This window comes from Cynara cardunculus (assembly GCF_001531365.2).
Source record: "Cynara cardunculus var. scolymus isolate 2C chromosome LG 12, CcrdV1, whole genome shotgun sequence".
In the NCBI taxonomy this organism is placed as follows: domain Eukaryota; kingdom Viridiplantae; phylum Streptophyta; class Magnoliopsida; order Asterales; family Asteraceae; genus Cynara; species Cynara cardunculus.
The window spans coordinates 25,943,511-25,952,499 of record NC_037539.1 but is presented as its reverse complement, the minus strand read 5'-3'; positions in this window follow the sequence as shown (position 1 = coordinate 25,952,499).

Below are 8,989 nucleotides of genomic sequence, written 5' to 3'. Positions count from 1 at the left end.
GCATCGATCTTTTGTTTTGGTAGAGCAAGATTTTTCAAACTCTTCTCCGTCTCAAATTTATTTTGTCTCATAACTTTGTATAACTCATCTCTAGACAAGAAATTGAAATAGGCAAATCAAACTCATTCCTTGTATCGGTTTAAATAAAATTCATCCTTAACCTTATCAAATTGAAATGGTAAAATATGGTGTTCAAAAAAATCAACAAACCAAGAAATCAGCAAATCAAATGTGGTGTTCTAGAAATCAACAAATTAACAAAACAAATCTGTGTTAAAAGAAATTTTATACCTCTTAAGATGGTGGCAGTCGTGATGGACGGTGACGGTGGTGGTGGTCGGCAACAGAGACGACGGTGATAGACGGGACGACGGTGACAGTGACGGTGTTGGTGGTCAACGACGGGTACGACGATGACAGTGTTTGTGGTCGGCGACAAGGATGACAGTGACGATGGTGGTGGTCGGCGACGGGCACAACAGTGGCTTAATTGAGCATTGTCTCCGTTCTTTCGTCTATCTCAATCGTAATCTGATTTGAAACGGCCGGAGTTAGGGTTTTATTTAGGACATCTGCGACGGATTTCCGAGGGAAATTCCGTCACTAATAATTAATACTTTAAAATAACTTTTTGAATTAAATTCCTCCATTGGCCAAAAATCGATTCAACGAACCAATTCCCTCGTGGATCCCTCGCAGATCAGCGAATGATCAACAAGGTATTGGCCAAAAACTGATTCTCTCATTGATCCCTCACAGATCAACGATGGTTTTTTTCCGTCGCTCATTTTCGTCACTTATGTCCAGTTTTTTAGTAATGAACCAAATATTTGTTTACGTACATCATCACATGTAATTATGTCTTTGATAACAACATTGTTAGAGCATCTACAACAATATGTATTCACTCCAAATATTTTCGAAGTTTTTCATGTATCAACTCACCAGATTGAAGACTTCAAGATATCCTACAATAATAAAGACCTTTCAAGCTTTCTTTATTATAGTTTTTTCAAACTTGTAAGGGTCCCATCATTTTCAATTTAAATAATTTATATACTTCTGTAATAAAAACAATGTATTAAAATTTATAAATACATATTTATTTATATCTTAAAAAATATTATAACTTCAATTGTGTATTTATTTTACATAAATTGTTTATTTAAATATATTAATACAATAAATAAATTTTCTTACTATAAAAAATTTAACCACTTCTATAAATTGAATCAAACAATACTTTATAAAACCGTATAAAATGTTGTTTCCAAAAAATCTTTAAAAAAGTTTATAATTATATAAATATTGGGTTATTTAAAAAATCTGCAAAAATTAATTCCATAAATGTGTGTAAAAGAAAAACTAAAAAAGATGAATCATAAAGAATTCGTCAAATGCATAAACAATGTACAAATACATTTTTTTAATTAATTTACGTATATCAAGAAAGTATAATTATTTTAATTTTATATATATATATATATATATAATATTTTTCTAGATTATATATTTGTTTAGCTATACTATATTATAAAGCATTTAACAAAACTCTTAAACACATTTTTTATGTACAAGGTACTGTTTGTTTATGTATATTACTTAAAATTCAAGATTACAAGTAGAACGTACATGAGTATATCTTATTAAAGTTTCATTTTAAATTCGTGTAACTAACTGCAGATTAACATAATCAAATACATGATAAACATCATTTTAAATATGAAAATCTAAAATATAATTAAGATAATCAGTGTTTAATTTAACATTTGATTTGTGGTTGAGATTGAATCTCACGATTACCACAAACTAATCAGTTTTTCTTTGAATGGACCCCTATATATATAACATCCAATTTCTAATATGCCTAAATTATTTGCTTAGTATATTTAATTATTGGGTTAAATAGAACTTATGATTTAGTGGGAGTTTGGGTCTGAAGTTTTAGAATTATATTTCTTAAGAAATATATTAGAGGATTTGAAAAATATCACGTCAAATAGATACGTAAAAAGGATTTTTTGGGAGATCTTTTCTAGATATTTTTGTTTGATGTTATAGATTATCTTTTTAGGAACGTGTAGGCAAAAACCTCATAGAAAACGGAGGTCCGAGCGAAAAGTTATGAATAATTTAAGTGTTGATGATCAAAATGGGTACCTAGTCGGGGCCAACCCGACCCAACTCGAGTTTTAACATTATAAATTGGATTTTTGGCCCATTTTTCATGTCATCTAAGTCCAGAACTCACACACACACTAGAGGTGCGATTTTCACACACATAGGCTTGAWTCAACTCAAATCAAAGAAGAACTACAAGATCTTTGAAGGATTTGATCATCAAGTAAGGTATAATCCATTTTTTGCACTTGTTCTTGGTTGACATTCTTGTTATATGGATTGCATGTTGAGATAGAGTTAGGGTTTCATATGGGTTTGATCTTAAGTATATAAAATGAGTGCATTTTAGTGTTTATGACATGAAATGGTCATTATATTCAAGAGATTATCAAGATTTATGCAAGTTCATCATTGAACTTTGACTTGATTAAATCAATGATTTGGGAGATAATATAAATGATAAAATAAAAGTTGGATTTTGATTGTTTATGTCAAATATGTTATATTAAGTTGAGATTCAGAAGTTGGAATAGTTTGGAATCGAAATGGTTTGAGAAAAATGTATGAAAATGAGAATTTCGACTTAAGAATGCATTGAAAGTGTGCAGACTTTGAAAATCTGTATAAAATCGTAGAAAAATCCAAATGAGGTGAGGCCAATTTGTTTWGTTAGATATTTGAGTCTAGTTTATTTCTTATTTTATGATCAAGGTATGAATCCGAGTTTAAAATGGGCAAAACAGTTCTGCATGCAGCAGCTGTACATAGAAATTTAGGTAAAGTATTCAAATAGGATATGTGTATATCATGAGTTTCTTATATTGGTTGCTTATGAGATTTTGTACATTTACTCCAGGGGATAATTAAGATATATTTTGATGCTTTGGAAGCAATCTAAGTGTGGTAGCTTGGACTTGCTTTGTGAGCTCGTTTTGGAGCTTTTATGTATTATTGTGGTTGCCCGGTGAGTTATATAGTTAATTGTTACATGTTGATTTGAACATATATATTTTCGAGCGAGATGTTACAATTTATATATATATATATATATATATATAATTATAATAAATAAATAACTTGGGTGACACGTGTCATATTCTGGTGAGTCGGTTTCTTGTTTTCCCGCCTACACATTATTTACATTAGTGGTTCAATTAGACTCATTTGAACGTATCTAGACACAATTTACATTAACAATTTAATTATACACATTTGATTAACTTGTGTCCTCTTATTCAATTAATGCCACTAATTTAGGATGCAATTGGTTTTATTCTTGGGTTAATTAATTAGTGTGGTAACTAATTCCCGAAAAAATGATGTTTACTTCTAAGTTTAAATTCAATTTACTGATATAGTTTCATTTCTAAATTCAATTTTATTATACGGTTAACTTCATTTTATTCTAAATTCAATTTATTGAAAAGTTTAATTCAGAGTTATTTTAAGAGAACACGTCTAAAGTCATTCTTCAGAGTTAGCTCACCCGAACTCTGAAGTTTGCTTTTTCAGACATAGCTCACCCGAACTCTGAACTTTGAAGTCTTCTTTCTCAGACTTAAAAGTCTGAACTCTGAAGTCTTTTTTTTAGACTTAGAAAAAGAAGTCTGAAGTCTTATTTTTCAGATATAGAAGTCTAAACTCTGAAGTCTTCTATAATCTGAAGAGTACAAGTCTGAACTCTAAAGTCTTCTATAATATGAAGAGTATAAGTCTAAGGAGTCATTCTTCAGAGTTAGCTCACTCGAATTCTGAAGTCTTCTTTTTTAGACTTAACTCACTCAAACTCTGAAGTCTGAACTCTAAAGTCTTTTATTTCCAAACTTAGAAGTCTGAATTCTGATTTAATGGGATTGATTTTATATTTCAGAGTTATGTCAAGAGTACAAGTCTGAAGAGTCATTCTTCAGAGTTATTTCCAAAGTAAAAATATGAAGAGTCATTTTTCAGAGTTAGCTCACCCAAACTCTGTAGTCTCCTTTTTCACCATGCAAAACCTCTGCATAGTGCATGCAGAGCTTCTGGCTTGCCTATACAGAGCTCTGAAGTCTGAAGATTTTTTACTTTAGAGTAATTCCAATATTACAAGTCTTGTAATAAACTTATTTAGACCTTGAAGATAAGTCTCTAAGACTTAGACTTAGTATTGTAAGCTAGAGGCCCTCTGGTTGGTTTGGCTTCTGGCTAGCTTTGTTTCTGGTTGTTTGTTTGAACCTAGGAAAAAAAATTCAGTCCATCATAAAGGAACCAGAGGGTCTCTGGTTGATCTTCATGTTTAACCAGAGGGTCTCTGGTTGTAATTGGAACTCAAATTCTTCTAGTATTTAACTTTTTTTTTGATCTAGAGGCTCTGGATAGACGAACCAGAGGCTCTGGTTGACAAGAAGGGCTCTGGTTGACGAGAGGGCCTTTGGTTAGCTTTGCTTTTGGAATGGCCTTGCTTTTGGTTGGTGAATCCAAAGGGGCTCTGGTCCTTAAGGACCAGAGGAGCTCTAGTTGGTCTTGCTCTGTATGATGCAAACTTTACCATGGGGGTTCCAAAGATATTGGGTATTTGAATAACTCTGAACTCAAGGTCTTCAGATTTGACACATGCTCTCTTCTAAGTTTAAATTCAATTTATTGATATAGTTTCATTTCTAAATTCAATTTTATTCTAGGGYTAACTTCATTTTAACTAATTATTGATATAGTTTTATTTCTAAATTCAAGTATGAAGAGTCATTCCTTAAAGTTATTATTCAGAGTTATACTTCAGAGTTATTTCAATAGTACAAGTCTAAAGTCATTCTTCAGAGTTATTTCAAGAGTACAAATCTGAAGAGTCATTCTAAAGAGTTAGCTCACCCGAACTCTGAAGTCTGCTTTTTCAGACTTAGCTCACCCGAACTCTGGAGTCTGAACTCTGAAGTCTTTTTTTCAGACTTAGAAGTCTGAACTCTGAAGTCTTTTTGTTAGACTTAGAAAAAGAAGTCTGAAGTCTTCTTTTTCAGACTTAGAAGTCTAAACTCTAAAGTTTTCAACAAGTCTGAAGAGTCATTCTTCAGAGTTAGCTCACCCAAATTCTGAAGTCTTCTTTTTCAGACTTAGTTCATCCGAACTCTGAAGTCTTTTTTTTTCAGACTTAGAAGTCCGAACTCTGATTTAGTAGGGTTAATTTTATACTTCAGAGTTATTTTAAAAGTACAAGTCTGAAGAGTCATTCTTCAGAGTTATTTCCAGAGTACAAGTCTGAAGGGTCATTCTTTAGAGTTAGCTCAGCCAAACTCTGAAGTCTTCTTTTCCAGATGGAGCGCCATGCAGAGCCTTCGCATAGTACATGCAGAGCTTCTGGCTTGCCTATACAGAGCTCTGAAGTCTGAAGAGTTTTACTTTAGAGTTATTTGAAGAGCACAAGTCTGATGTCATTCTTCAGAGTTATTTCAAGAGTATAAGTTTGTAAATTCTGTAAAGTCATTCTAAATTTACTTCTAAGTTTAAATTCAATTTACTGATATAATTTTATTTCTAAATTTAATTTTATTCTAGGGTTAACTTCATTTTAATTAATTATTGATATAGTTTCATTTCTAAATTAAAGTCTGAATAGTCATTTTTTAGAGTTATACTTCAGAATTATTTCAAGAGTACAAGTCTAAAGTAGCATCGTACTTTCGATGATCATTCATATTTAAGATAAGTTCCTGACATGATTTAATTTCTTCAAATTACCCCGTGTAATACACGGGATCAAACCTAGTATATATATATATATATATATATATATATATTAAAAACAAAATAATTAATAACTAAAAAAAATATAGCATCATGACCGGATATCAAATTGAATAGAAAAAACGACTCAATTTTGTACAACAATTCTAACCCCTGATCACTTGTAATAAATGACTCAATTTTGTAGTGACAATTTGATAAATAACATGAAGGTTTGAAGGGATGGTAGTTTTTAGTTAAATAGATTATGAGTGAAATTGAAATAAGATTCTTCTTTTAATTTCCACGTCCACTTCCCAACATTTTTTTCTAAATACAAAATCTTATTTGTAAAATATATATTATCCTAAACATAATCCAATATTTTACTTAAAAATAATTATAAAAAAACAACTATTTTATTTTCTTCTATTTGGTGTCCATGCATATTAATATGTATCTCGTTGTATTCTTAAATCTATTTAACTTATGTCTCGGTTCACCATGTAATTCCTCAATCACCACTTTACTAGATCTGATGAAGTCAAATAAGTCTTCAACTTGGTTTGAAAAATTAGTGTAATCCTCTATTAATTTACACTTACATAAATTCAAAACATCAAGATCATTGCCTAAAACTTGTAGGCCAAAATTTTAGTCCTTGCCTGGATTTTTGAAATGATATATTAAAGCAAGGTGTATCATCTTAATTTATAACCTACATCTTTCATCATATCCTTCACCTTATCTACTGAAAATTCAGTGTCAACTAAATTAAGAAACTGATATTTACCGTTTATGTACTCCCTACTAGAAGGATTGAGTGGTGGAAAGTCCTCTATGATAAATCTTTGATATAATCAGCAACAAATAAATATTTGTTAACAAAACTTGGTGACTAAACTTAGTAACCAAAACCAAATGCAAAACTAGTGAACAAAACCCTCTTGACTATTAAAATTAGTAATCAAAACCAATGAACAAAATCAAATGGAAGTTTTTTAAGTGAAGTTTATTCTTTGAACAAAATCAAACTTACATTCAATTTCAAAAAATGTGTTCATCTATTATTAAGCTATTCCGAATAAGCCATGATATGCGCACCGTTTTCCTTAGGTTTTGGATGAACAATGGCATTGAAGGATCCATTGAACATGATGAATAAAATGTGGGATTGGAGATAATCGAGGGTTTTTTTACGGAGGACGTAAACAGATGAAGGCTTTTTGAGAGCGAATTAAAAATAAAAGAGAAAGACTAATTAAAAACTTTAAAGGAGTGGGGTGTTTTAAAATGATAAAAAAGCCCCTCATGTTGTGGGTGGGGGGCACGTGAGGGATTTAACAACTCTAAAATAAATAGAGTCAGGTTGAGGGACCTAATACATAATTTTGATATAATCACATGGACCAAATCTGTAATTTACTCTATTTATTTTAAGTTTTTTTTTAATTGATTTACACATATGTATCACAAATATCCATGATGAATATCATATTAATTTTATAAAAAAACACATTAATGATATTTATGAAAAAAAATATCATCTTAATGATGAATGACATATTTAGAATGGTATATTAATTATAATAACATATTTAAAATATGGTATACTCGTATCTTTCGAATATCGTATCAAATAACATATCATATAATATGTTTTTTTTATTAAATTTCATGTTCGTAATGAGTAACATATTTAAAAAAAGATATTCATGATTAATAGCATATTTAAAAAAAGTCATATGTTGAATTCTGATGCAAATTTCTTTGAGACAATTCGTCAACGAGGGAGATAATGCGAGAAACAAATTAATTAGCAAGAAGGAATATGGGCCACATACCTGTTTTAATAAATAAATTAAATAAAATGTCATTAAATTAAATTAAAATGGTAGCATTTGTCTGTAACCATGATGATAATCCCTAATAAATCGGGATTTAGTTTATTTTCTAAACCGATTTGTAACAATCATAAATAAAAATATTTCATCACAAATATTAATTTGTAAGAACTTGATTATAAGTTCTTATTACATATGATAATTTGTCGATGATTTATCAATAATATGTGATAATTGTAGATATTTTTGTTGATCATATATCATTATGTATATTTATATTTATAGATCTTTTTGCAATGTAAATGTCATAACATGTGATATTACGTCACTTATACACACACGCATATTATCATATGTAACATATATAAAAATTAACAGAGTGGATCATATGTCATACGCAATAGATTATATATTAAACGAAACTAATCACATGGATCCAAAAAATATAGAGAAAATGATTAAAAAAAATAATGAATTGATTGTTGTGATGAAAAAAATTGTGAATTTTCTATCATAAGTTTATCCAAAAGCAAATTATATAAAACCTTATCAAAAAATTTCTGATTAATTAAATTAAAAAAAATAAAAATATTGTTTTTGTTATAATTATATTCTTAATAAAATATTTGATCCAATTTAAAATGGTAATTATCTTAATTATTTTTTATTTTTTATTGTATGATACTTAATTATTTGAATTATGAGGTTATATTGTTTTTCGTATTCACGCAAATGTATGGGTACTAGCTCTCACAAATGCACCTCAAACCCAGTTCGTGGGCAAAACCCAGTTATTGAACAAACTCTATTCCTCTCAATTCCCTTCATGTCCGCGAACAACATGCGCAATTCTCAGACTGTGTTTGGCAAACTAGCTATTAAGCTAGCTATTAACTGATAAATTAGTTGATAACTAATGAATTAACTAACGGATGGCAAAATAATTGGTAGCTAATTAATTACCTAACCACATTTGACCAAAAAAAGCTAGTCGAGGAATGTGAAATGACCAAAAATGATATATTAATTACTTAGTCAATTTTAAAGTTTTATAATACTAGAAGGGTACTCGTGTAATGCATCGAGACACATCTTGATTTCAGTGGTTTGTTTTATTCCCTTTTTATGTCGATGTAATACGGTTTTATGTGGTTTTGAGAAAACGATAATGTTTATATTTTTGAATAAAATATAAATTTAAAAATATTATACAAATTTTAAAAAAATATATCGATATCAGTATCAAATTAATCTTTCTAAAAGTTCTTGTGTTTGATGTAATTTCCTTAATTCAATTTTTTATTATAATTTAATCTAGGTTTAATAAT